The sequence below is a fragment of the Heterocephalus glaber genome, unplaced genomic scaffold (assembly GCF_053883595.1).
Source record: "Heterocephalus glaber isolate CG9 unplaced genomic scaffold, H.glaber_assembly_v1.0 deba00001532, whole genome shotgun sequence".
In the NCBI taxonomy this organism is placed as follows: Eukaryota; Metazoa; Chordata; class Mammalia; order Rodentia; family Bathyergidae; genus Heterocephalus; species Heterocephalus glaber.
In genome coordinates this window covers 1,909,956-1,937,902 of record NW_028258330.1, presented here as the reverse complement: position 1 = coordinate 1,937,902, position 27,947 = coordinate 1,909,956, and the positions used below count along the sequence as shown (strand labels likewise).

Sequence of the window (27,947 nt, the reverse complement as noted above, 5' to 3'; positions counted from 1 at the left end):
TTAGACTCTTCTCACAAACACCCTCAAGGAGAACAGAGCTGCCCGGACTCCTCTCTCCAAATCTCACTGTCCTCTCCTCACCCAACACTCGTGGTTCTCCCTTGAGATGATGGGGTTGGCACTTCTTTGAATGCTGTGTGCCCATTTGGAAAACCTGTGGTCTTCATTTTTACCCTGGGGCCCCATTTTCCTCCCTCCAAGCACTGGGTCGGGGGCTTCTTCTGAAGTCACCTTTCCCATGCGTGAGGGTCGCCTGCTCATGTTCCCATGCTGACCAGAGGCTGCCTGGCATCCAAGGGCTCTCCTGCTGACCTTGTGCCCCTGGGTGGCTGAGTTCAAAGCAGCTCACCTTAGGTCAGCCAAGATGTGCTACCCTCACCCTGACTCCTTTAGTACACCCTGGTTACTCTGGTTCTACCCTTTCTGCCTTCCAGGACTGTGGGTCCCAGGGAGAAGAAGCTCCTGCCTGGACTTGCCTGGCCCTGCAGGCCCTCACGGTGGCCTCTCAGGAGGAGGGGACAGGGTACTCACGCATGAGGGCTCCCATGCCTTCGTCCTGTCAGAACCCTGTGGGCCTGACCTTCAGGGAGGAAGCTGAGCACAGGAAGACAGATACAAAGTCAGGCAGAGAAGTGGTTTCTCCTCAGCAGGGTATCTGCGTGCAACAGTCCTTGGCCTGAGAATTTTATCATGATGTGCACTGAAACACCAGTTTCCTTGTTTTCTAATATCCTTAGCCCTTTGTATAACAGAAAACCTTTTTTATTTTTATGAGTATGTGTTTGCAGTATGTAACGATTCCATTCAGCATGTGGAGTTGGTACTTGGATGTAGCACATCTCAATTCTTTTTATGTCCTTTTTGATGTATGAATTTACTTGAAAAGCATTAAATTCTATTCAGCTGTACACTCTAGGAATCACTTTTTCTGAAGTAAGTAGGAGCCTCTTAAAGCAGGACTGCCCATGAAAATCAGCTCTGCCTCGTCATTGTCAGTTAGTTGTAGAGCCCACATCTTGTACCGAAAGATTAATCTTTCCCCACGGTCCATGGAAAGATTCAGCAGGAGCTCCCAAGCTGGGGTCAGAAATGGTGAGAGTGAATTCACTGGAGACAGGAGGCTCACTGACAATAACTTCCTACAGACAGGAGGGGATAGGGCAGCAAGCGGAAGTGAGAGCCTTGAAAGCCGAGGGCCACTTACATCACCACCACATCAGCCCTCGACCCATTCTACCTGCTTGTGGCCTGTGTCTCAAGACTGCCACCTTAAGAAAGTAAGTTCTATGAAAATTAAAGTCATCAAGAGTTGGCTGGGATTCTGACTGTGTTTTAGACAGCTCATGTGTATTCTCACTGTGCCCTAAAAGACCAACTCAAAAGTCATGAAGCACAAAGGCAGGTGGGGAAAATAAGCCTTGAAATAATAAATACAACGCTGCCTGTCGGCAGCTGGAATTTTTGCAGGGTAGCTGTCTTGGCCTCTGGCAGTGTGATTTAATGGCCCTGTCGCTGCATGGGTTGACATAGCAACTGTGGAAAATGCCATAAATATCTGAGTCGTGGATGTGAATGGTATGTTTACATTGTGGGTGGTGTATTGTGGGACATGTGGTGGCTGTTATCCCATCCAATTGGAGATGTCTGGAGGTGACAGCCATTTTTTAGAGTCATTTAGGCTAAATGACTCTCCTAACAGACACTCTGCTACAAGTTGTAGCTTTGCATTTTTGTGTATATTTGAGAAATTAAACTCAGCATTTCATGAGCCACAGCACCTCAATACAACTTGTGAGGTACCAGGGGCCACCTTCTGTTTCAGAATCCAGACAAGGTCAGATTGCGTATGAATTCAGCACACCAGCAGGTAATGACGGCATTTAGGCAAAACAGAATCGAATAAGCACTTGCATAAATTTATTGAAACCCAAATCCTAGTCCAATTATTTCATTCCTCAAGGTAACAGAGAAAAGGCCTGATTTGCTTTGTGCTCAAACTCTCCAGGATGGCAATGACATCCATCCCTTCCCTGTGCGTAGTGAATTTTCATAGTGAATGTTGGTCCCTGAAAGCCATCAGAGAAATCCATTTACCAAGCAAAACAACATTTTTTTCTTTTTCTTTTTCTTTTTTTGGTACCAGGGATCGAACTTGGGACCTTCCACTTGCGAGGCAGGTGGCAGCACTACTGAGCTGAATCCCCGGCCCACAAAACAACATTTTTGAGACTTATCTGACAAGGGAGAGCTCAAACTTGCTGAGTCTTCAAGGTGGCTGAAGATGACAGAGAAGAGTCTTGGGAGCACTCCTAGGCGAGTGGGAAGGTCACTGTTCAGGAGGCCCTGGCTGCGTCTTGTGGGGTTCGTGATATTATGGGCTTGGATTCACAGCCACAGCGAGGCAAGGGCTCAAAGCTAGTCTTGCCAAGGAAGCTACTCGCTAGCAAGTCGATCGTTCAGTGGCTTCCTGGTGTCACTTTCTTTTAGAGAGCTTGGGACAGGCAGCCAAACTGTTGGCCTGGTGTTGGTGTAGTTTGACTCAGGCACAGGGAAGGATGACTACTCTGACCAGCACTGTCCAGCACTGGTCAGGAAATTCTGTTCTGTTCTCAGTGGCTTTAGGTGAGTCATTTAATCTCTCAGGGTCCTATTATTTACTCATTCATTTCATTCATTCATTCATTCATTCACCCTTTCATTAACCAGATGCTGAGTGCCTGACTTAGGACACAAGGGGAGGACTGACAACTTCCCATAAGGAACCTACCGTGTGTCCTCTTGGTTCTTTGAATATGTTACTGTTTTGTGAGACTCAGGTTTCAAAGAGCTAGGACAAGCTGAGATATTGCTGACTATTTTTATTTTAAACATCCTCTAGCATGTTAGAAAGCACAGGAAAGCGCTGGGGATTTAGCTCAGTGGTTTCACAGCCTGCTGTGCAAGTGCAAGGACCCAAGTTCGATCCCCGCTACCAAAAAAAAAAAAGAAAGAAAGCACAGGAAATTGTCTCAGCAATGCAAGGCCAGGCCTCGTGAAGACCTCAGATGTTTGTGGCCACAGTTCTGGCCAAGCACCCCACACCCCATCTCCTGGAGGAGTGGGTATGCTTGGCTGATTGTCATAATCTAATGTGGTTTTTATCCCAGGCACAGTGCTGCCCCCAGATCAGCACTGAGATCCATGATGTGTCATTGTACGGGACTGAGTAGTCCTGGCACAATCAGTGGTGCTCATGACACAGGTCACATGACCACATGCATAAGAAGTCCCTGGGTCACCTTTACATATTTGCTCTCCAAGGCCCTCAAAGAAAAACCTGTGTCTCTGTGTCCAGGGCGCACCTGTGCTGAACAAGCACCTCACACTTATGAAGGGTCTCACACATGTATTCATTTATTTGTAGGCAGCTCTTTAATCCTCATATCCTTTAACTGAAACTCAAGTCTTCACTAGAGTCAAACTTAGCTCTCTTTACTAAAATTATTTTCTTATTTTAGTTTTTAAGAATTTTTATGGTACAATATCTTACTGTATCCAAAACAGTTATGGAGAATGCCTAAATTAACAAACATAAAAACACGAGAGACTTGAAATGGAGAGTTTTAAAAAGCTTAGTTTTTCCTTTATTTCTCCCTTTCACTTTAATCTTCGTTTTGCAAAAGAAGCAAAATATTGTCAGCAAAGAGAAGACAGATTTGTCACGTCTTAATTTGAAGGTAAAGAATTGCCTTCAATCACTGACCTTTATTTCTTTGTCCTGGGATCACACTGTAACTATGGAGCCTGTTTCAACACGAAGTCCTTGGGAGAGGGTTTAACGGTGTCGCAGGCGGCAGGCCCTGTCCTTCTCACGCCCACAGGTATTGATGTGTTTGGTTTAGAGACCCATTCATCACTAGCCTGAGTAGTCATCAGTCATGCGGAGATGGTCCTTTGTCTCCCAGACTTCTAATTCACCTTGCTCCAAACTCGATGTGCACTGAAAATAGGAAAACTTTGTGGGTCTCCTGCATGGTAAATAGAGATCATTTTTAACACTTTGGAGCAACAGTACTAGAAGGTAATTTTTCTTTGAGCTCTTCTTGGCCTACAAGATTCTTTATTATAAGAGAGACTGAGAATCTAATTATTCTTTTTGTGGATGACAGCTGTGACTTCCCCTGGGCCACTATCATGGGAAGGAGAGAAGTCAATCCATGGGGGGAAATGGGTGGAAAATGTAATATTCAGATGTGAAAAAGAAACGCCACTAGCAGCAATGACTCTCCAGCAGCAATGAGCATGCCTGAGACCAGGTCTTGGTTTCCAACATCACGCTCCAGTGGAAGAAGCTGGAGTTCTCTGGACAATGGATGACCATCACACGGAGACGGGGGACACACATGATGAGCCTGGTCACCCTGCAGTGCCTGGATGCAAGAAAGTTCTCAAGAAAGCACACAGTGAAGGAAGGATCTTCCAGGGACCTGGTAGCCCACCAAAGGGGGTGCCAGGGGTCCAAGGCTGGAACAGTTTAAGCAACCAGAGTGCTAAAGTAACATTAGCCTATAACCCAGAGTACAGAGTAACTATCCTGAGTATATATTGATAAATACATAAAATAAGTAAGTAAACAAATAAATGGGGTAGAAGAGATGAATCTCTCATGCAAAAAGAAAAATCTCAGTAATTTATGCAGAAACTCTGCCTCCAGAGTAGAGTAAAATTCCCACTCCTAAGTGTGGCCTGCAGGGGTGACTTCCTTCCAAAGAACACAGCATGGAGGGAGGAAGGGAGAGGAACTTCACTGCTTCACCAAGACAGACTTGACCTCAGCCAAGTGGCCAAGGTCATCCTCAATGCCCATCAGTCATGCTGAGGCACTGACCCTTGATGGGATGCAATGAGTACACTTTACCCCTGTGTCTTCCTCTCAAAGTCCCATGACCTCAGTCTTAGCAAGAGCAAAACTCAGGATGGATCCTAATGGGGGACATTCTATGGAGTGCCTGGCCCCACCAACCACTGTCAGACCATGAAAATCAGGAAGATCTGAGCAACTGTGATAGTTGAAAGACACTTGGGAGATGGACCCTGAAACAGGAAAAGAATATTAGGTAAAAACCAAGAAAATCCATGCGAAATATAGAGTTGCGTAAATTGGACCTAATGTGTCCATGCTGTTCATTGATTGTGATAAATGCACCTCACTAAGTAAAATATTAATAATAGGAGAAGTGGGATGGCCATGGTGAATGAGGATTCTCAGTACCATTTTGAACATTTTTTTTCTGTAAATCTCAAGCTACTCTAAAAAAATTTTTTCTTTTAAAAACATGAAATAACAAAGACAATAACCACATCTTTATTTCTGACTTCTATGATTCTTTGCACAATTCACCACCCTTTAAGCAGTGAGAATCAAAGTCAGTGCAGTTCTAGGTCAGTGACCTAAGTACTACTGGGCCCAGACATTGTCCCTGTCCCCGTGCTTGCCAATGTTGGGACCAAGAAAAAGTGACTCACCTGCTTGCTTCGGGAATGACCACTCATCCAAAAAGACATCGGTCAGCTCTAGGAGCTTGGTGATCTCCAAGGTTTGCTTCAAGACACTTGCCTTTCAGAGTTCAGCAGTTCGGAGCATGAGGGTACAAACTCTGTCCCCTCCCAAACTATCCCCACACCTCAAGGCCTGCCCTCCCATCACCCCACCCAGCCCGGATTCCTCAATCTCAGACACCAAGACTGCCAAGGTGGGCTCCCTTCAAACTCCAGCAGAACAATTAGCTAGTTTTGTTCCGTCAAGAATTTCTTCTGAGGTCTTTCGAGGAGCTGACAGTGAATAGAAGTGAGTTGAGGCCAGAGAACTCACTCTTGTTTTTTAAGAACATCTCAGTTTCTTCCATTCTCACTCAATTTCAAGTCAGGTAAACATCAGTGGAACCAAAGTTCCCCTCTCTTAGGATGGCTCTAATCCTCCTGTGTTGGCTCAAGATGGCAACCAAGGATGGTTTTGGCTTTAGGGGCCCTGTGGTGCAGAGAGGAGCATGGTCCTCTGGATTACTGCTAGACTCTGCTGGAGTGGCCCCAGGCTTGTGTCTGTTGACCAAGTCCACAGCCCATGGGTATGTGTCTGTCTGCCGGCTAAGATGGCTGAGGGGCTCCCCTCCCTGACTGAACAGAGCCTGAGTTCTGGCTGCTACCCAGTTTGGGGGAGGTCTGGGCCTTGGGAGGGTGTGTTTCCCACCACGGTGGTTCTGCCCTATGGGGCCTGGAGTATGAGCAAGGCCTCCTTCCAGCCGAATCAGTCCATTGTGCTGGCACCACTCAACCGTGGCCACCCTGTGGGGAGTCAGGGCCACCCTCTGTGTGCTCTCCAACCAGGGTTTCAAGGTTTTGGTTTTCCCAATTTAAGACCTCACCACACCCAAGATTTCAGTCCAGGTGGGGGACAACATGTCATGGCCAGCTCATGGCTTCCTCCTGCCTCGGCTTCCCTCTCTCCCTGGTGGCCCTCCATGAGATGCTTCCCATGTGTCCTCTCCTTTTTCTTCAAAGGTGACTGCCGTGGATCTGGGGCTACTCAGGAATGTCTACTCAGATCCCCTTCAGAAAAGGATTGGTGACCAGCTGTGAGAACAGTGGTGAGCTGAAAATCTGCACTGTTTGTCCCCAGGGGATGGCATTACCTGTGAGCCCTGATGCCTGAATGGCACACAGACAATGACTGGGCACACTGGCCACATCCTCCAGCATGGACCCTCCATGGACCCTCTGTGGCAGAGACCTTATTCCTCAGAGCTGCTCTGCACTCCAGATCCCCTCCACATCTCCTTTCCTTCACCTTGCACTTCAGTGGGGTTGGCCCTTGATCATGGTCCAGAGGCTCCTTGCCACTTGCCACGATCCTCTCTTGCTCTCTTGTTCTTGTATCTCTTCCTGGAGGAGCCACCTGGAAAGCTACAGTCCACAGAGCCATGGTGAATGACTGAGAGAAAATACTGGCTCATGAGGGAGCAGGTGGACAATTTGTGGGGCCAGCATCCCCGAGTGACATCACACCAGACAATGCTCGGCCAGCCGTCCTGGGGAACACTCACCTGGATGTTTCCCCATGGCTGACCAGATGCTTCCTTCTCTACCCTGCTTGCTCCTGCAGACTGGCATCTGCTCTCTTCCTCAGGGCTTCTCCCTGGGCTCCAATGGCAGAATCACCAGCAGGACACTAGAGGGGAGAAAGAGAGGGACTGGTGATGTTCTTCCCAGCCTTCTCCCCTCTGAGTCACTGGGGGGACCACGTCCCTCAACAGAAGGCTGCAGCCTTTGAGGGTGAGCGGAACTCACTCAGGCTCTGTTGACCATTTCCTGTCTTGCCCATCAGTAGCTGGACTCAGGTACTGTGCCTTTGTACATGGTTGAGTGCCAGGACCTGAGTGACTGCAACAAAGCCCAAACACAACCTTAGAGTTACCCACGTTCACTCAGCACAAGGACACTCATTTTATCAACCAAAGTCTGAATCACCAGGTTTAAATATGCTATTTCTCAAATATGGAGAAAGTAAAAATATGAATGCTGGCAGATTCTCTCTCTATAAACATGTTGAGGTGACCACTGAACTAGACTATTTGAGTCTTATTATGGAATTTCTCCACCATTTGCCATCATAACTGACAGAACCTGTCAAAGGCAGTAATTGGTCACATGTGAGTTCAGTGGAATTCAACATTCTGGGTTAATATTAATTGGCAACTTGGTTGGACTGAGAAACACCTAGGAAATAAGTAAAGCACACGCTGGGTGTGTCTGTGGTGTTTCCAGAGTGACTGGCATATGGGACACCCATCCTGATTGTATCTCCATTCTGTAGCTGGGAACCTGGATGGCACAAAGTTAGGAAGAATCTCTCTCTCTCCTGGCTCCTTTTCTGGGTGCCAGGAGGTGAGCAGCTTTCCTTCACCATGCCTTTCCACCATGATGTTTCTGCCTTGCCACAGGCCTAAAGCAATGGAGCCAGCCGACCATGGAGTGACTCCTCTGAAACCATGAGCCAAAGCCAACCTTTTCTTCTTTAAGTTGTTTTTCTCAGGTATTTTGTACCAGTGACAGAAAGCTGATGAACAAAACACAATATGAAATTTTTTAACAGTACATTGTATCAAAACAGTGATTCAGGGCAGTGGTTATAAAACTATTTTCTTTGTTTTCTTATAATTCTTTTGAGAAGTTAAGAAAGCTAGGTACAGCCTCCACAGATAAATGTGAATATGGTTGTACTCACAAATTAGAAAAACAATTTCACACAATTTGGGTAAACTTTGTGTCCCATAGTTTTCAGTCCTCAAATTCTGAACTTATGGTACACAGAGATGTAAGAAAACAACACAACTCTGGGAGACTGTGTTCAGGGTAGATACTTCCCACATGAGCACACCCACACACACAAGTGTACGCACAAACATACACAAGTCAACACAGGGAAGGCACTGCTAATGTGAAAGGCAGTGAATGAAACATTAGACCCAATAAAGGCAGATGTGTCTGTGTGTGCATAAGTGTGTGCACACATGTGCACAAATGTCTTTTTTTTTTGATACTGGGGATCAAACTTGGAACCCTTGCATTTGCAAGGGAAGTGGAAGAACAACTAAGCTAAATCCCTGGCCACAAATGTCATTTTTAAATGGATCTAAGTTTCAAAAAATAAGTCATTATTCCAAGGGCTTGTGATCCATAAAATTCAGTTCTGTTTTCCAGTGATTCTTGAGCTGTTCTAATGCCAAAGACACAGAAATGAGGTGAGGAAATGTGAGTTTTCATCAGAGTGTACCATGGACCTTCATGTCAAACACTTGATTTAAATTCATGCACCGTGCCCTGCATGATGTCCACATCATCTGTGCCCTGCACATCCTGCTCAGTGTTTGTGATAAATCACCCAAGTGGGAAACACAAGTAACTTTGATGGTTCCTGTCCCTCATCAACAAGTCCTAGCACAGAGTAGCCCCCAGCACTGAAGAGGAGCCTTCCAGGCCGCCATACCACTGCTCCCAGTGCTGAGGAGGTGAGCCACATGGGCGGTAGTAGCACACACCCTCCCCCAGCCCCCACGCAAATGAGAAGACACATAATCAAATCTCAAAAACAGACTTCCAGATCACCTAAAGCAATCCCAAAGGGAAATGAGATAGAACAATCTGATACTCAACCACCTGGGTCCATGAACTGGCAACAAAAGAGGATCTGGAAAAAATGAAATCAGAAGTAATTTCTCAGATAAGAGCAGAGATTGTGCCCACAATGCAACACATGATTAATAAATCTGGAGAAGACATAGATAAAAAAAAATAAAGGCGCTGAGGAACATGACAGAATCCCAACACAGGAAACAAATGGAATCCATAAAACACATGCAAACAGATTTCCAGGAGATTAAAAACTCCATTGAAAGTCTGTGCAGCAGAATGAACCAATATGAGGATAGAATTTCAGATATAGAAGATAAGATTGCAATTAGTGACCAGGAAAAGAAAAATTGCTTTAAAATTGTAAGGGAACATGAGAAATCAATCCAGCAGCTGCTAGACGATGCAAAGAAGAATACCATAAGACTGATTGGAGTCAATGAAGAAAGAGGAGAGAATGCAGATGACATAAAAAAAAACTGTTCACAGAAGTGATGGCAGAAAACTTCCCAAGGAGGGGAAAAGAACTTGACATACAGATAAGGGAGGCATATAGGACTCCAAATAGCCTTGATCAAAAAAAATCTACACATAGGCATATAATTGTTAGGATTCCAGAAACCCAACAGAAGAACAAAGTTCTACAAGCAGTGAGACAAAAGAAACAAATCACATACAAAGGAAAGCACATTCAGAATCACAGCAGACTTCTCAATGCAAACCCTCAAGGCAAGAAGAGCTTGGAGCGATATATTTCAAGCCCCAAAGGAAAACAGCCTCCAACCCAGATTGATGTACCCTGCAGAACTATCTTTCAAAATTGATTGAGAAATAAGATACTTTCATGATAAAAACCACCTTAGGTACTCCATGAACACCAAACCAGCACTCCAAAAATTTTCAGACAATATTCTAGGAAAAGACAATGAGGATCACAACCCCAGGAAGCCCAGCAGAATGAATCCATTGGGCATAACAAATTAAATGCAAAGAGGGAGAATCCAACAAAAAGAAAAAGTCATGACAAGGTTTTTAAAACTTTTAACTTCATCTCCCTAATGAGTGTATAATTCAATCTTGTTATTGCACTGATTAGTATTTTTCTGATTCTAGTGTTGCACACCTTTCCTTGTGCTGTACTGGCTATTTATTATCTTCTTGTGTCTATTTTTTAATTGTGTTGTCTATTAATGAGCTGTAAGAGTTCTTTATATATTCTACTCATAGGTTATATGCATTGTAAATATGGTTTGTTTAAGGACTACTTTTCATTTTAACGATGTCATTTAAAGTTTTAAATTTTGATGGAATCTCATTTATCAATTTTTTTCTCTTATATATCATGCTTTTTGTATCCTAGGAAGTTCTTGCCTACCCTAAATTCATAAACATTTTCCCTTATAATTTCTTCTTAAAGTTTTATAGTTGTAGGCTTTCATATTTAGGTTCATAGAGCCTTTCAAGTTATTTTTATGTATGGAAATAAAGGGTTGAGGTTAATTTTTTATATACGGATATCAGGTGTTCTAGTGCCGCTTGCTGAAAACACTATCTTTTCCTCAGCTCTTGCATTGAGGTTATATTCTATAAAATGCTAATGTTAAATAATCTTTCAAAACTCAGTGGACCGTATATGTGTGGTTCTATTTCTAGATTCTCTGTTTTATTCCAAAGATCTACATGTCTTTCCTTACACCAACACTGCCTTGATCACTGTAGCTTTAGAGGAAGTCTTAAAATGAGGTACTAAATGTCTTCCAACACTGTTTTTTGTTTTTTGTTTTTTGGTTTTTTTTACTTTTCTAGGTCCTTTGTACTCCTACATAACTTTTAAATTTTAATATCCAATTCTTCATTTATAGCAAGTATACATAAACCTCTATTTTTATATATACCTGTGTTTTCTAATCCTGCTAAATTCAAATACAATTTCTTAGTATTTTCTCTGTAGATGATCATTTCATCTCCATATAAAGATTTTGCTTCTACCTTGCCAATCCTATCCTAATTGTGTCATTTTATTGCCAGACTATTTTGGTGGGGACTAGGTTTCAAAGTTTAATGGACAGATGAAGAGTAGGCATATCTGCCCTTGTTCCCCACCTTAAGGAAAAAGCATTGTATCTTCTCCATTCATATAAGGCATTCTCACTGGAAGTATGGAGTACATGTCTGTAATCTGTTGAGAAGGTTCTGTTCTACTTCTAGTCTACTGATAGCTTTTACCATGAACAGCTGTGGAATTTAGTCCAATACTTTTTCTCCAACTAGTGACAGGATCATATGACTTTTTCCTTTCCTCTGTTAAAATGGTGACTTTTGGGGGTGGATCTTCCAATGCTGAACCAACACTGCCATCCCTATAATAAAACCACTTTCTACATACTGCCAGATCTGACTTCTAATAGTTTGTTTTGTTAAACAAATTTCTATCTACGTTCAGACTTTTTTCTTCTGTTATCTTTATCCAGTTGTAGGATTAGCACAATGTTGATTTCCTAAAATGACGGGAGAGGGCTGGGAATTTATCTCAGTGATGTCGCCGCCTGCCTCGCAAGCGCAAGGACCCATGTTTTATCCTTGGTACCAAAAAAATTAAATAAAATGAGGGGAGAAGTGTTCCTTTTTTCTGCTTTAATTGTTTGATATAATTTATCAGTTAAACTGTATATGAATCTGTTGTTATCATATAGGTAGGTTTTCAAGCTAGGAATGTACTTTCTTTAATAGGTGCTATTCAAATTTTGTATTTCCTCCAGAGTTAGTTTCATTAATTTGTCTTCCAAGGTACTTCTTAGAAGTTGTCAAATTTACTTCAAAAACCATTTTTTTAATATGCTTTCTATATCCTTTTAAATTCTGTAAAATCTGTGGTAATGTCTCCTAGATCTTGATATTGTATTTTTTTAAAATGTATAATTAATATTGTGTAATAGGAAGAAAAGGTCTAAAGGAGCAGGGGAAGTGGGAGAGGTAGGGGAAAGGAAAGAAGGGAAAAGAAAAAATATGAGAAAAGGAAAAACATGGAAACAAAGTCTTTGAAAATGGGGGGGGGGTGAAGGGAGGGCAGGGGAAGAGTTAAAAAAAATAAGAACCAAGAGACTCATGTAATGGTACAAGATCCTAGTGATGATTGTAACTGTATTTTATATCTAAAATGTACCAATAAACTTAATGGGAAAATAAATGGAAACAAAATCTTTGTAAATAGAGAGGAATGGAGGGGTTGAATGGAGGGCAGGGAGATGGGGAAAAAAATCAGAACCAAGAGAGTTTATGTAAAGGTACAAATTTCCAATGATGAACGTCATTATATTGTATAACTAAAGTGTACCAATAAAATTCGTTAAAAAAAAACCAAATCCTACCGCTTAGGAGTGACAAGTCTCTCTTGTGTGTGCTTCCTTTCTGGTCATGCTTGGAATTGAGCCAGGGTCCTTGTTCCCCATCCCACATCTAGCCCACACGCCACCCTTCTGCAACGCACAGGGATCTTTCCATTGCCTGCTCCTGCTCTGAGTACTGCACAGTGCCTTCCTTGCCTCCTGGAGGACACAAGCTAAGCTCTCCATCCACCATGGTGGGGGAAGCCCCTCCTGCTTGGTCTCTCATCACCTCTCAGCCCTGCTCCTACACTTTACTGTCTACACACCAGTGGCACCCAGGCACTGCCATCTCTCACCGCATGACTTTCCCAATCCTCCATGTCTTCACTCTTCTGGCTCAACCGTCAAGCTCCTTGTCCGGGAAATCTCAGCCCTCTTACCAAGTTTTCAGAGCCCTCACCAACTTCTCCAAGACAGACAGCTCACTCTTGCTTCTTTGTTGCTGCCTTGCATCTGGCTTCTGTGACTGGCATGTTATGGAGAGGGGATGCTGCTTAGCTCCACTTCCATGTCCACAGAAAAGGGTGGGGAGAGTCAGTCATTCCATCCTTCTGGTTTGGCTGTGTTGTCCTCATGCCCGGCAGGTGGCAGACACCAGATAAGCTGATCAGGAAATGAGTGTATTTCCACATCTCCTTCAAGAAGCACCAACTGTCTAATTGCACTTATATGTACCTTAAAAGACCAGTTAATTTGCTAAATTGCCTTTTACTTGTTATGAATTAGGCTGTGAATCACCAAATGAGCTGATCAGGGATCAACTCAGAAGTAATAAAGTCCTGTTGTGATTGCGCTCAGAGGAACTCTGGCTCCTGACCCTGGTAGGCTTGGTGTTGCCCAGGCTGCCCACAGACATCTAGGTGCCACACCCTGGGTCTGGAATGTGCCCCACAGACCCCTGTGTCATAGGCTTGGCCCTCAGGTTGGAGCTACTGACAGGTGATGGAGCCTGTCAGAGGCAGGGCTTGGCTAGGGGTAGCAAGGCCATGAGATTGTTCCCTGGAAGGGGACATGGGGACCCCACTCCTTCTTTTCTCTCTCTGTGCTTCTTGGATGCCAGGAGGTGAGAAGCTTCCTCCACCACACCACACACTCCCACCATGACAAATACCCACGTCCAAATGTCCTCGACATGGACCCAAAAGCAACAGGGCCAACAGCACATGCACTGGAACCTCTAATACTGGGAGCCAAAATGAACCTTTCTTCTCTGTAAGTGTATTTATCTCAGGTATTTGTTTCAGTAACAGAAAGCTGACTAACATATCAGGCACATGTTCTCAGTCACACACATGCATGAAGACACACATAGGTACACACGTAGGCGCACATATCCATTCACTTGTGCATACACATAGCTGCATATGTTTATGTGTGTGCATACACAAGTGTGGGAAAGACTACAGAGGTGCCTTGTGTAAACACACTTAGCGAGTGCTTGGTTTCATCTGGGTGATAACTAATTGCTTCAATACATTGTGCAATTAAACTAAAAATATTGTTAAATTAGCTGTCCCAAGTGGCTTATTTTATTTTATTTTATTTTGGTACTGAGGATCGAACTCCGGACCTTGCACTTACAAGGCAGGCGCTGGAACCAGAGCTAAATCCCTGGCCCCCAAGTGGCTTATTTTAAATGCAGATGTCTGTCCTAAGTACACTGAAACTTCACACAAAGAAAGAGTGTGCTGTATCCCTCAGGCCCGGTGAGCACTGCACTGCCTGTTTCTTTACCCTTTCCCTTCCCAGCCTTTCTCCTGCTCCCCAGGTGGGTGACACAAGTTTGCTCTTGTGGGATCTGTGTCTCAAACAACCAGATTGCTTTTGGATGAGAAGCAGCTAGGAGAAATGGCGATAGGTCAGTTAAACAGACACCACTCCTGGAACAGGAGCCAAAGGCCACACTGAAGGAAAATGCAAACAGCACCATGGTGGGGCGAGGGTGGCTGACCTGGGTTGTTGCTGTATTTCATGCTGGGCTGATGCTGGAACAGTAGACTGCCACAGGATCCTCAAAAAGAAACACCTGGACTATCTGGAAGAGCAGTATGTATGTGTGTGTTTTTATATTTCATGCACATGTTTTCTTTACAAGTTAAAAGTGTCTAAATCTATATCTGTGTCCTCTCATCCACTCACATAATCACACACACACACACACACACACACACACACAGATATTTCCCCTTATAACCTCCTCCACTGTCATCTCCAAATTATGTTTCACAGAAAAAAAAAACAAAAACAAGCTGATTTCCCAATAGACCTGAGAAAGCCTGGCCTCCTGTACAAACTCAGGCCAGTCGCTTCCCTGAAGTCCACAAACTGCTCTCAACAAAGACAGCTCACAGCACAGTGTGACTTGACTGTGTCCCCACCCGGGATAACACAAAAGCAGGTCTTGTCCATAACTCTGGTGAGAGTCACAGCAGCCCTTCTGCAAGGAGAAGAGAGGATTCTAGAATGTATTTCAGTTCTCCACTTAGAAAACAAACAATGCTAATAAAGCCAACCAAAAGCAAAAGCAAAGCTGGACCCTGCAAGTAAAGCCAGAGTCAACCTCACAACTGCTGCTGAGCACCATCCAAAGGAGAGGCAGGCTTGTAAAAAACATAACAGTGTCCTCACCTATCTTATTCACTGGATTTGACACTGTGTGACTCCTGGCTCTTCCTCAAAGTCAAAATGACCAGGGAAGGCGAACATTTTGAATGGATTCAGGACATTGAGGCAGCCAGAACAGTGCAACTAAAGACACTCATGAATGAGGACTCCAGAGCTGCTGCAGAAAGTGACAAGATGGATGGGATAAGTGTGTTCAAAGCAAATGAGAGTATTTTGAGAGGGATGAATGGCAATGCGACTCTTACCATAATTTTTTACATTTAAACATTCACCACACTTTTCAGTCACACCTTGTACCCTACCTGTGAGCGGGTAATTTATAAAGAATAGTTTATTTGGCTCCTCGTTCTGGAAGAGGGAACTCTGAGAACATGGTGCTAGCATCTGACCAGGTCTTCCCACTAGCGGCAACATGACATTGCTGAGCACTAAGACCTGGAAGCAGCCCTGTGGCTGGGAAAGACAATGGGACCTCAGGAGTTTCCAGAGTTTCAGAGGCTACAAGGACATTTCAACCCCCACAGAGGGTGTGATTCCCAATCTAGGCCTCTGGCCATGTCCTGGACACCTGCCTTCCTTCTCATCTCCCTGTCTCCTTTCCCTGGGTCACAGAGGGTAGGACCGGAAACAGTCCTGAGGTCGCTGTAGTTACTTATTCAGCCTCCAAAATCTACCCCTCCATCGCCACATTTTCAGAGAGGAGAAACTGGGGCTAAGTAGGTGGTTCCATTCAACTAATCGCGAACACCAGAGCCTCACAGCCTTCTAATTTCCGTGGAAAACAAGAGAATTAAGAGGCCCTATCTGTCATCTCCAGGGTTGCTGGAGGGACTGGTCCCAAAGCAGTCTCTGATTCTGGCTTTCCTGGGCCAAGGCCACGTGTGCAACCTTTCGTGACTTCCTGGGAAGAACCTACGGATGGGCTGAAGAGTGCTGGGTAAGAACAGTGTTTCCCAGCCCAGTGTTTCCCATAAGCTGGCTATGTATGCAGGCGCGGATTGTGACGCAGCGCGCTGCGTGCTCGGTGCGCAGGCGCTCTTGGCGGGGAACTGGTGGTTTCCGGTTCCGTTGCCCTCTTTCTCTTCAGGGAGGCAGCCGAGCGGCAGACGCAGAGATGCAGATCTTCGTGAGGATCCTGACGGGCAAGACCATCACCCTCGAGGTGGAGCTCAGTGACACCATCAAGAATGTCAGAGCCAAAATCCAAGACAAGGAGGGCATCCCCCCTGACCAGCAGCGTCTGATATTTGCCGGCAGACAGCTGGAGGATGGCCAAACTCTCTCTGACTACAACGTCCAGAAAGAGTCTACCCTGCACCTAGTGTTTCGCCTGCGAGGTGGGATCATCGAGTAGTCCCTGCGCCAGCTTGCCCAGAAGTACAACTGCGACAAGATGATCTGCCCCAAGTGTTATGCCCACCTGCACCCCCGTGCCGTCAACTGCCGCAAGAAGAAGTGTGGCCACACCAACAACCTGCACCCCAAGAAGAAGGTCAAGTAAAGCTCTCCGCCAGCCCCTCCTCCGGAAGGGCACCACCTGCCCAAGTGCACTGGCCTTGGGCCCCGAATAAAGTTTCCCTCCACACTTGACTGGAGCAGCAAAAAAAAAAAAAAAAGTGTTCCCAGAAGCCCTCACCTTTACACAATCATGGTATTGGGCCGGGGATTTAGCTCAATGGTTCTGGCACCTGCCTTGAAAATGCAGGTCCCGAGTTTGATCCCTGGTACCAAAAAACAAACAAACACAATGGTACTTGGAGGTGAGGACTCTGGGAGGTGACTTGGGTAGATGAGGCCATGAGGGTGGCACTCCCAAGGTGGCATCAGTGGCTTTGTGAGGACAGAGTCCAAGCTGGTGCCATCCCTCCATCTCTCCATGTGATACCCTGTGCCACCCTGTGCCAGGGAACAGTGCAGCTAAAGGCCTCACCTGTTGCCAAGCAGATGCCCAGCCTCCAGAACTGTGAGAAATGAACTTCCAACCAAACTGGTTCCCTCTGAGACTGGATTCAACCTGTGTGACAGCCATGGAGGAGGGCCTTCGGGTGCCACACACCACGGGAAGGAGGTTCTCAGACAGAATGGGGCAACATAATGTCCAGAGAGGGAACGGGCCGGGGAACTCAATGGGTGCCTGGTGGTGTGGGGTGGGGGACATGAGCTCTCTACTCAGCTCTGGGCAGCCAGCTCATCCTCGAAGGGGCCGGTGGTAAAGACTGTGGGTGATGAGACTCCAGTCCTTCCTTAGCTTCCTCCCCTAGAGGGCCCATATCACAGGGACTCACTGTGACTCATGAGAGACAAGGACCTTGTCCCAGGAGACTCCCATTCACTAGACCTGGGGCCAGCCTGGGGGTCCATGATGGGAAGAGGCTCTCTGGTTCTCACTTGAAGTCTGGCTTCCCATGCCCTGGCTGGGTGGCACAGGGCCCTCCTAGGTCAGCTGTGTTGCCAGATCCTGCACCTGAAAGCTGAGTGTCAGAGTGCAGTGACCATACTGCAGAACCCAGGCCACAAAAGTGAAAATGAGCTTCTGGGTCATCTGGATGCGCTCAGGATCTGGGCGGGGCTGGGAAGTCACCCCAGAAGCAGGGAGTGGGTGAACCCTTCCTGCCTCAGCCTCCCCAGTAGCAACCAGCCTGGTCTCAAGGAGAGCTTGTTCCATTGAACTTCAGCTCTCCACTGAAAACAGCCAGCCGTGTTCTAAAGGAGCAGCTGCCTGGGGAGGGGGAGGGGCTGCCTAAGTCCGCCCTGCAAAATTGACTTTTCTGTCAATGAGAACACAGCCTGGCTTTTACTTCCGCTGTGTGCTTTGGCAGTTCCAGCATGGCTGTAAAATTTATCCAAGGAAAACTGGCATTTATCTTGGGTTCACTTGCACTTGGCTAAACCGATAAACAGATGGGGGCTGGCCAGGCCATGGCTAATTTGGTTAGCACTTTACAAAATACAAATGTCACCCTTTATTTCTGCAGGGAGTATTTATTGCTAATTGGCAAGTTATTGGCCTGTTGTATTCTAACAGGATCGTTCACACCGTTTAAAGGATGGACTTCCTGATTTTTTGTGTGGCACCATTCATAATAGGTGTGGGGAGGGCACCCCAGTGGGAAGGGACTTTTTGCCATTGTTGGCAACAAAGCAGTAAAATCACCCTGCTGGGTCTGCCTATGCACACAAAGGGCACTTATCTGTAAGGTTGTGGAAGGAAAAAAAAGGAAAGAAAGGCAGAGAGTAAGAAGGAAAGAAAGAAATCAAGGAGATCTGACTGGAAGCTTGCAAAGGCGGTCAGGGCTCAGACCAACTGTCCCTCCCGGGTGTCTCCAGAGTTTTTTTTCTTTTGTGTCCATGCTAAAGGCACAGGGAGGATCAGAGACCTCATCCCAGCTCTGTTTGCTTTGGGAACAATCGGCGGTGTATGAATAATAATGCCTCCCTCTGACCATGACTAATTGAATTGCAGTGTGCAAGGCGGGCGGGTGAGGGGCTCATCGGCCAGTCCATCACCCTGGTACTCAAGTAGCCCGACAGTGATTGATGCCCGAGTTCCAGAGAGCGTCCTCCAGTGCCTAAGAGCGGGCCTGAACCTGCATCCCGAGTTTCTATTAGCCAGGGCCTCTAAGAGTCAGCCTAGGTCTAGTGACTGCAAGGTAGAGTAGGGGCTGATGGGTCCCCAGCATCCGCCCACACTGAGGTTAAGTGAGTCTTGATCGTGGGCTGAACAGGAAAAGCTTGTGCAGGGACCACCAGGCCACCGTGGGGCCACACCCACTAAGAGCACCCTTTAGGGAGTCATGGGGATCCTGCCTGGGGCACACAAAGGACCAAACAGTGAGATGCATCCTGGAAGAGGACACTTGGAGCCGGCACACAGGAAGGAGAGGGCAGTTGATGAGAGGGGAGAGACGGTCAGTTGGGATGGGTGTATGCCTTGTCTATCATCTAACAATGGATCGCATGGGGACCCTAACATTTGGCCGTCCCGGCTGCACCACTGTTTACACAGCAGGGCCTGCAGCTGGGGCCTGGCTCTGTTGGACCATGTTGTCAGGGCTGGAGGATGAGCCCTGAGCTGCAGTTGGATGTGCGCACAGCCCATGGCCCATTACCGGGTTGGGCTCCCCATCTTGGACTGTGCCGCTGGCCCAGCCACAGCCCGACACCTCGTCAGGACAGCTGTGAAGGCACCCTGGCTGTGTTTGGTGGCACAGGCCAGCTGGCACCTCAGCAAGACTTTGCAGGTGATCCTGGCCCAGGTGCCCCTCTCAGAGCGGCTAGAGCGGCACAGCTGGCTGGTGCCTAAAGTCTCAAAATTTTAAATCCCTCCACATAATTTCTCAGTAACTTCCTCATCCACTTATACTTTAAAATTTATCTGTGGGGTTTCTACCAGAAGTTACAATGGACACCCCATTTTCTCAGCTCCATTTTCTCATTTAGGTATGAAATAGTCAGTGCCCATTTCAGTCTTCACACAGATAACCAAAGGCCTCTTATTATCGTATACAAGTCTGTTTAACAAAGAAAATAGTAAAATATTTCAAATTTGTCTGTCAATCAATCTACTTATCAATCCATCTATCTATCATCTATCTATCACTCTCCTATGGTCTGCCTGTTGTCACTTTCATCTATCATTTATCTGTCTCCTGTTGCTCGCTACTTGTCAGCTATTTATCTATCACTTTACCTAGTAGGTAGGTAGCACTTTTTAGCTATCTAACAATTTAGCTATCTATCCACCTAGCAATCTATCATCTATTTGCTATCTATCTGCTACTTACCATCTCTTTATCTATCTATTTATCTATTTTATCTATTTAGCTAGCTAGCTACCTTTTTAACTAACCCTTTAGTTATCTATCAGTGTATCTATTTGTTATCTATCTGCTACCTAACATCTATCAGTCTAGCCCTCTAGTTAGCTTTCTAACTATCTAACAGCTTAGCTATCAATCTGTCTGTCCATCAGTCTACCTATCCACCTATCCAACTCTCTCTCTCTCTCTGTGGCAAGTCACTGAGGGACTGTCCCCTTCCTTGGCAGGTGGGGATGCCAGATGTTGTGCCCCAGATCCAACTGCTGCTTGCTGTTCAAAATGTGCAGAAATGGACTCTCAATAGATACTGCTTCCTAATACCACTTGACCAAATGGGCAAAATATCCAAAGAAAATTGTAGTTTTCCGGTGCTTGCATCACATGTGAATTATTTCCAATCCCTCAAATCCAGGCCGTCACAGCATTTTAGTCTCTATTCTAGCCCCCAGTCTAACCTACTAAACAAACAGTGTGACCACCCTGGCGTGGGCCACACTCCTGGGGTTAAGATATTCCACCTAAAATCCCTCCGCTCTTTCTGCTCTGATATTCATGGCCATTATTCTTGTGCTTTGAATACCAAACAAAGGCAGACAGTGCTGGCTTAGTGGCTGCACCAGGCAGCAAAGGATGGGCAAGGAGGAGCCTTTACCCTTCAGTGTGCATTTAGAAAATAAATATTCTGAACCCTGGCCCAGGAGCCAAGGACTTTGCTCTGTTACAAAGCGGCAGAAGTTATTAATAAGAGAAAGCAGAAGCCAATCTAATTTCTGCAGACTCAGAGGACAGCCTGTTTAGGGCAAACCTGGTGACTGCTGTCCCTGGGCCTCGGAGGCAGGGGTGGCTTGTGTCCAATGATGGAAGGGCCCCGGTAGGAGCCCTGCACGGTGTCTTCATTGCCCCAACTGCAGCACTGGAACTCCACACCCTGGGCCTTGATGGCACCCACACAGCCCACCACCTCTGCAAGGAAGCAGGCTCGAAGGGGATGGGTAGGGGGCAAGGAACAGTGAATAGGGAGAGGGCACCCAGGGAAGTAGGCTGGGGTCTCTAGGAGGAGAGGAGAGAGAATCAGAAGTCCTGCAGCCACCACAGGCCCCTCTTGGTTTCCTAAACCTGCAGGGCTGGGAGCAGAGCCAGGCCTTTGCCCACCAGCTGCCAGTGCTCCAAGTACAGACAACAAAAACTAGGTGACAAGCAAGAGAATTGTGTTGCTGTCAGAGTTGCCCCATTGTAGTTACTGCAGACCATAGACAAGGACGGATACTGTGGTGCTTCCAGTGCACCAGGCAGTCCTTCCGATCTTCCACGTTCACTGTGATCCTCTCAGAAATCTAGGCAGTAGATGCTATCATCCCCACTTGAAAGATTTGGCAGCTGAGGCCCAGAGGGAAGTGCCAGGTGCATGTGAGCCCAGCATTGTCCTCTGACCCCCAGCCTGGGTCCTGGGATTCTGAGAGTATCTCTAACAGGGACACACCATGCCACGAATACGGCAGCCCCAAGGCCTTGGAATTTCTGAAAATCCACATCTCTCTAGCTGGAACTGCTCGCACACTGTCCAGCATTTAAGCGGAATCTGAGTACAGAAAATTCCAGGACTCACTGTGGTTGTATGAAAGCCTCCTGCTTCCCATGGTGGTGGCTGCATAGAACAAAGACTGGAGAGTCCCCAGGACAAGCCAGCTCCTCCAGCTGAGTGAGGGCATTTCTGGCTCATCCTGCATTCTCAAGCACAGGAGACGCCGGTGTGCATTCGAGGCCTTTCTGAGATACTAACTGTTAAAATCAAAATGGCACCTCCTCTTCTCTTTGCACTTCTATTTGTGTGTTTACTCATTCTCTAGAAAACCACATCTGCTCGGCGCTGGCCACTGCGGTTTCATCTAAGAGAATAAAGTTCAAAAAACTCGCCATTCCTTCCAGAGGGGGTTGCTGAAATAAACTACACTTTTACACTGGATTTCTGCTCAAACAGCAAGAGAAGCCATCTAGCCTGAGGTGGAAAACTGTCCAAGGTATTTCATTAAGTGGATAGAGAGTTACACAAGGAGAAAGAGTTCTTCTTTATAAAATAGTCACACTGGGCTCTCCATGGAGGAGGCCTGAGGGTGCATATTCTGCTCAGCAACGGCCCTCTGCTGTGGGACGAAGGACAGCCTCTCTCCATGGGTTCTTCACTGATTTTTTATGGATGTGTATTTTTTCATTTTTATTTTCATTAGTCATGTGTGTAGTGCAAAATGGTTGCATTCCTCAGAGGGAATCGGCACCGACATGAGACGCAGCTTAATTCTTTTTACGTCCCTTTCTCTTCCCTCCCTCCATCTCTTGGTCTTCCCATTTGCAAAACATCACTATTTTTGACAGGAAAGGCATTTCTCAGAAAGCACTCAGTGAGCCCCACGGAGCACCCAGTTACCTCCTTCAGATCCCTGCTGCTGGGGTCCCCTTCTTGTGTGGGAGCTCCCCAGGGAAGAGCATGGAGGTCACTCCCGCTGCTGCTTCTTCTTGCTCTGCTCCGCCCCACCCTGCCTCAGCCTGCAGCCCTGAGGTCAGTCCTGCCTCTGTCTCTGCTGCTCACCCTCCTCATTAACAGATGCCCTGGGTGCTGGCCACACTCTCAGAGGTGCCCCAAACCCACATCACCATGTAGTGCCCACGTAGACTCTCCCAGTGTCACCTGGTCTGTGACTGGTGCACAGGGCCTACACGGGGTTCCCAGGGTGCACCGGGCACCAGGTTCTCACACCTTCCTGCTTTGGCCATCAGTTTGCTAGCAGAGGTGCAGGGGTAGGAGGTGGGGACACAGGAGATCTGGGGGCGGCTTCATCCCCAGAGATGCATGCCATTTGCCAGGCACTCGTGGAGAGTTAACTGTATATAAAAAATAAAGTGTCTTATTCATTTGTAAGGAAACACACAATAAATCAGCCTATGTGCTGACCAATGGAGGACATGTTCTCACCAGAGGGTGTGTCAGCCTCACCACAGAAGCCTGAGGAGCAGCCACTCAACCTCCCCTGACACTGTGTCTGCAGCCCTTTTGGAGGCCGTCACTGCTGAGAAAGACGGGCTGACTACACAGCTGGCCTCCATTCACACCAGTTTGCGTCCACAGATTCAACCAACCCAGGAGGGAAAGATTCTTTTTGAATTTTGTCTTGTCGGGATGTGATGGCATATGCCTATAATCCCAGGAGTCTGGAAGGCTGAGGCAGGAGGATCTCAAGTATCAGCCCATCTTGGGAAACTTTGTAATGTTGCCCAGAAAGGGTCTCCAAAAAAAAAAAAGGAGGTGAGGATGTAGCTCAGTGGGAAGGTCCTAGGTTCAATCTCCAGTAATGCAAAAAAATAAAATAAAATAAAAAACAACAAAATTTCCATCTCTACCAAATAGGTACAGACTTTTTGTTTTGTCATTGTTCCCTGGACAGTTCAGTATAACTATTTACATACTGTTTACAGTACCTGAGGCACCATAAGTCATCTAGAGAGTATTTACAGTCACAGTTGATGTGTGGTTTCTCTGCAGATACCGCTCAGCTTTGTGCAGGGACGTGAGCAACTGTAGATGCTGGTGTCAGGTGGGCTGGCATCTGGGAGCCCACTCTCTCAAGGACATGGAGGACCATGTGTGCTTCAGCCTGGACACTGTGGAGTTCGAGCACCCTGGCACTGTGCCGAGCAGCACCATAGTCAGAGGGGACTCTGCCAGGCATCAATGGCACACAAGATGTGTGACAACAGGGACCAAGGCCGCTGGCCACAGTGCAGCAAAGTGCAGCAAAGCCCGTTTCCCTGTCTTGGGAACACCTCCGAGCTGGGCTGGGCTGGGCAGGGCAGGGACCAGAGGATTTCGGGGTGCCTGGGCTGACTCCTGGAGTCACAGAGACATTTGGATTCCTGCCATGACTACAGTGACAGCCACCCCTCAGCACCCAGGGCAGCGGTGGGTAGGACATCAGGGCCATCCCACAGGGAGGTGGCTGGAATCGTCCTGTGGCTGCACTCATTTTGAGCATCACTGCAAGTGAGCCCTTCCCACCTGGAACCCAGGACCTCTCATGGGAGCCCAGCCGGAGTGAATTGGTCTCTCTCACCGGTGATTTCCACCCAGAGAACTGGGGCATCCCCTGCCACTGTCATCATAGCCTTGGGAATCTGTCTCCCCACCCCATACAACACATTCTAGCTTAGTGAGGTAAAAATAAACTGACAAGCTGGGAGTGGTGGTGCCTACCTGTAATTCCCGCACTCAGGAGGCTGAGGCAGGAGGATCTCCTGAGTTCCAGGCCAACCTGGGCTATATAGCCAGACCCTGCCTCAAGAAAACAATCAATCAATGAATAAGTGGCAAAAAGTTGCCTTCCAAACATTCTAAGACCTGTATAACTGGTTTGCAGGGAAGATCTGGGCTACTGTTGGGGCCCGGGATCAGGGACTCTTCTCCCTCCCACAGGAAATATGTTTCGAGTATAATTCATAAATTATGTAAATGGCCAAAGGATTGCTCTCATTTGCATATTTAAAATCAAATAGCCCAATTCTAATTCCTCTGAATGGAACCTGTTACAAAGCATTCTCACATTAGAGAGTAAATGAAACTGGAAGAGTACTCATTTCCAATTGAGGAATCGAGAAGCTATCTTCCAGGTTTAGGTCTATCAGGGACAGACCCTGGGATACTGTCCTTCCCCCCACCCCCATCCCCCTTCATGCAGAACATGCTCTCTGACTGCAGGGAGGTCACTCGTGAACCCTCAGCTGCCTTGCCCCACCCTCAGGACATAACCCGCCCACAGCATGGGGGTGAATGCTGGCAGCCATGAGCCTGGTCATGGTGGCAGAGTCCTGATGATGTCGTGTTCCCCAGCTCCAGGGCTGAACCTAGATTCTGCAATGTTGCCCACATCCCTGCTTTTTTGAGACTGATAAAGAGCCTCAATTATGGCAGTTCCTTTCCTGCATTTTGAGAAGTCCATTTGGTGAATTCTGCCCATGCCTACCCTACTCATCTTCTGGAAGCCATGGCGCCCCCGAGGCCAGGCATACCACTACAGTCTGCGTCCCTTTTGCAGGGTATTGGGTTCCTGAGCTCCTGCCTGACATGCCTGAAGTAGGTTAGGCTGAATGAACTGTCTGGGTCCTTGTTCTTTCATGTGTCCAGGGCTCCATCAGCTGGGTCAGCATGGACACAGGAAGCGACTGGCCAGACATGACTCAAGGCTGGGAGCAGGGGACACCAGGGGAGAAGCCAGGCTCACAGCATCCCTAAGAAGGCAAAGCCATCAAAGGACAAAGGGGATAGCTAGGAGCTTCTGGGATAGTATGGACAGCATTGCAATTGTTCAGTGGGTAGAGTGTTCAGCTTGCAATAGGAAAAAATTCTGAAGATTGGTTGCACTCTAAACTTAATCTACTGAGCTGTCCATTTAACATGATTAAGATCTATATTTTACTACAATTAAAAATAAAAAGTGATCAGAGAGTAATTGAATCTGCCCAAGATATTTTAAAGAAAATAGGAAAAGCAATAAGAACAGAAAACAGTTCGAAGGCAGATGAAAGATAAAGAAAACACTTCAATGTTTCTGAAAAGAAACCCTCAGCACTGATGGAGAAGAGACCCCCCAGCATTGATGGAGCCTGCTGTGTTCCCCCAATACTGCAGCTGAGGCTAGCCTGGAGGGTGGCAGTGGCACTGAGCTCAGGGGCTGAGAGGAGCATCCCTGTGACCACATCAGGAGGGCCACCAGAGCAGGGCCCCACCGCAGTGACAGATGGAATCAAGGAACCAGTTCCACTCCACTTCATCTCACCCAAGAACCCACTGTGCCATCGTCTTTGATGTGGAATTCATGGTCAAGTCCGAACAATGTGAGGAGGGTTGGATGCCCAGGAACCCCTTCTGGGTCCAGGACCAGGCTGAATCAGCAGCTGTCTGCCCTGGTGACACAGACCTGTGGGGACAGAGCGTGCTCCTACTTCTGTCCAAGAAGTGCCCTGCTCCTGTCCATCCAGACCTGCTCGGTGGCCGGGTTCCCCACAGAGCTCCTTCTCCCAGCCTGAGGGAGGACAATCCTCTAAACAGCTATAAGTTTGTATACAGATGGTGCCAAATGCATCGCTCAGATGAGGGCTGCCTCTCACAGGCTGGGCACAAAAATTTCAGGATGGCAAGTGTGTAAGCCACGAGTCATTAGGTGATACATTTCCTCATAGTCCCTAAATGATGAAAGTGAGCGGGAAATGCTAAAAAGCTATATGCTGCCCTTGCAACAGCCTCAAATCTCATGAGGACTGCAGGCTCACACTCTATGGAGTAGATGCCCCTCCTCACTCACTGTCAGAACTTCTGGCAGCCACCACTCTAAGGAAACCCTGGCCCTGAATTCCCACTCCCAAGCAGCCCCAGCAAGCCTCCTCGCCTCTTCTCTCCATCTGACACAAGCACCCTTAACCATCATTTCACTGTGACTTGGAAAGCCCTTGCTTAAATAAAATGATGGCTGTGCACAGATCTCATGCAGGGAGATCTTTCTTGGTTGCAACTTCGCAGCGGCTTTCACCTGAGTTCCCAGTCAAAGTCTTGGGGTCTCCTCATCTGAACTGGTTCACTCAGTCCACGTAGAGACTGCAGTCCCTGCTAACCCCATCTGCTTGACAATTTCCGCTATGTGTACCCTCCATAACTTAACTCCCCTGTACGATTTCCACAGGGAAATCAGAATCTGCCTGTGTGTTTGTTTGTTTGTTGGTTGGTTGGTTGGTTTTCTGTGTCAGGTGAGCTGTCTGTGTTAATCAGCTCCATCTGGCTTGCATAGATATTGCAGATAAGGATGGATCAGGACATCACTTAGAAAGTGGTCTCTTCGGTTGTTTCCTTGTTTCTGCACATTTCTGTGACTGGGAGGAAGCAGAGCAGAGAGAAAGGGAGAGAAAGGCATAGAACCTGTCTTTGAGGTTTTCAAAGATCTTGGCACCTTTATGTAAGGAGAGCAAGGTGGTTTCTTTACTTCAAAGAAGACAGATAAACTCTGCCCTTTATTTCAAATAATGGGACTAGAAGGGAATGGCAGAGAGAAGAGGGAGGAGCAAGAATGGAGGACACAGTGCAGACTGGGCTGACAGTGAGCCAGGCACCAGGACCTGCATAACTGTCATGAGAACCCTGGGATTTCTGACCTGCTTAAAGGTGCAAAGGGGGCATCATGCAAAGAGCTGGAAAGTGAAGAGCAGAGGACACATGCCTTTCTCTGCACCCAGCTCAAGGCCCGCTGGGATTGCACCTAGCCTTCTGTTGCCCTGGAGGTGACCCAGGGCCCATCTTCAAAGTGAGGAAGGCTTCCATGAACTGATGAAAATGACAACAGAGTCACAAAGTCACCACATAGAGCTCCCCAGGTGACTTCCAGTGGCCAACTTTGTGTATCAACCTGTTACAGCTCTCACACTGCTGTTTGAAAACCACTGGGAAGGAGATCTGATGCATCAAGGGTGAGGTAGAGAACAGCAGGGTAGGAAAACTGTTTTATTCTTTCCATGAACTCTTGCTATGAAACTCAGGTCAAGGGTAGGATATGGCTCAATGGTGAGTGCTTGCCTTGCAGGCTAGAGGCCCTGGGCTCCATCCCTGGCACCACAAAAAACAAAATACAGGTAAAAGGGAGCAATTTACAGAGAACAGTTTTGGACTATGGAGGATCACAAACACAAGCCAAGACAAGCTGCTGGATTGGCAGGTGAAAGGGGGCATCCTTTACAGAGATCCCGTCCCCACAGTGGTGTCAAGACACAAGAGTGTACCTGGGTACAAGTCTAGGTCTTGTGGTTTATATCTAGATGCCCCCCCCCAAAACTTCATGCACTTATAGGTGGGACTTTGGGAGGTGACTAGATCATGGGGGCCTGATACCACTGGATTAGTCCCCTGATGAGTTTATACCTA

The 27,947-nt window shown here is 47.0% G+C and overlaps 1 long non-coding RNA gene and 1 pseudogene across 1 annotated transcript; one reads left to right on the top strand and one right to left on the bottom strand.

Moving 5' to 3' along the window:
* Positions 1-3,635: 3,635 nt before the first annotated feature.
* Positions 3,636-17,591, bottom strand: LOC110348348 (uncharacterized). The gene is made up of 3 exons (XR_002393502.2): positions 17,107-17,591; positions 7,080-7,204; positions 3,636-3,979 (listed from the first exon to the last, which is right to left on the bottom strand). It is a non-coding gene; the product is annotated as an uncharacterized LOC110348348 (long non-coding RNA).
* On the top strand, positions 16,196-16,805 carry LOC101698923 (ubiquitin-ribosomal protein eL40 fusion protein pseudogene; annotated as a pseudogene).
* Positions 17,592-27,947: the final 10,356 nt, after the last annotated feature.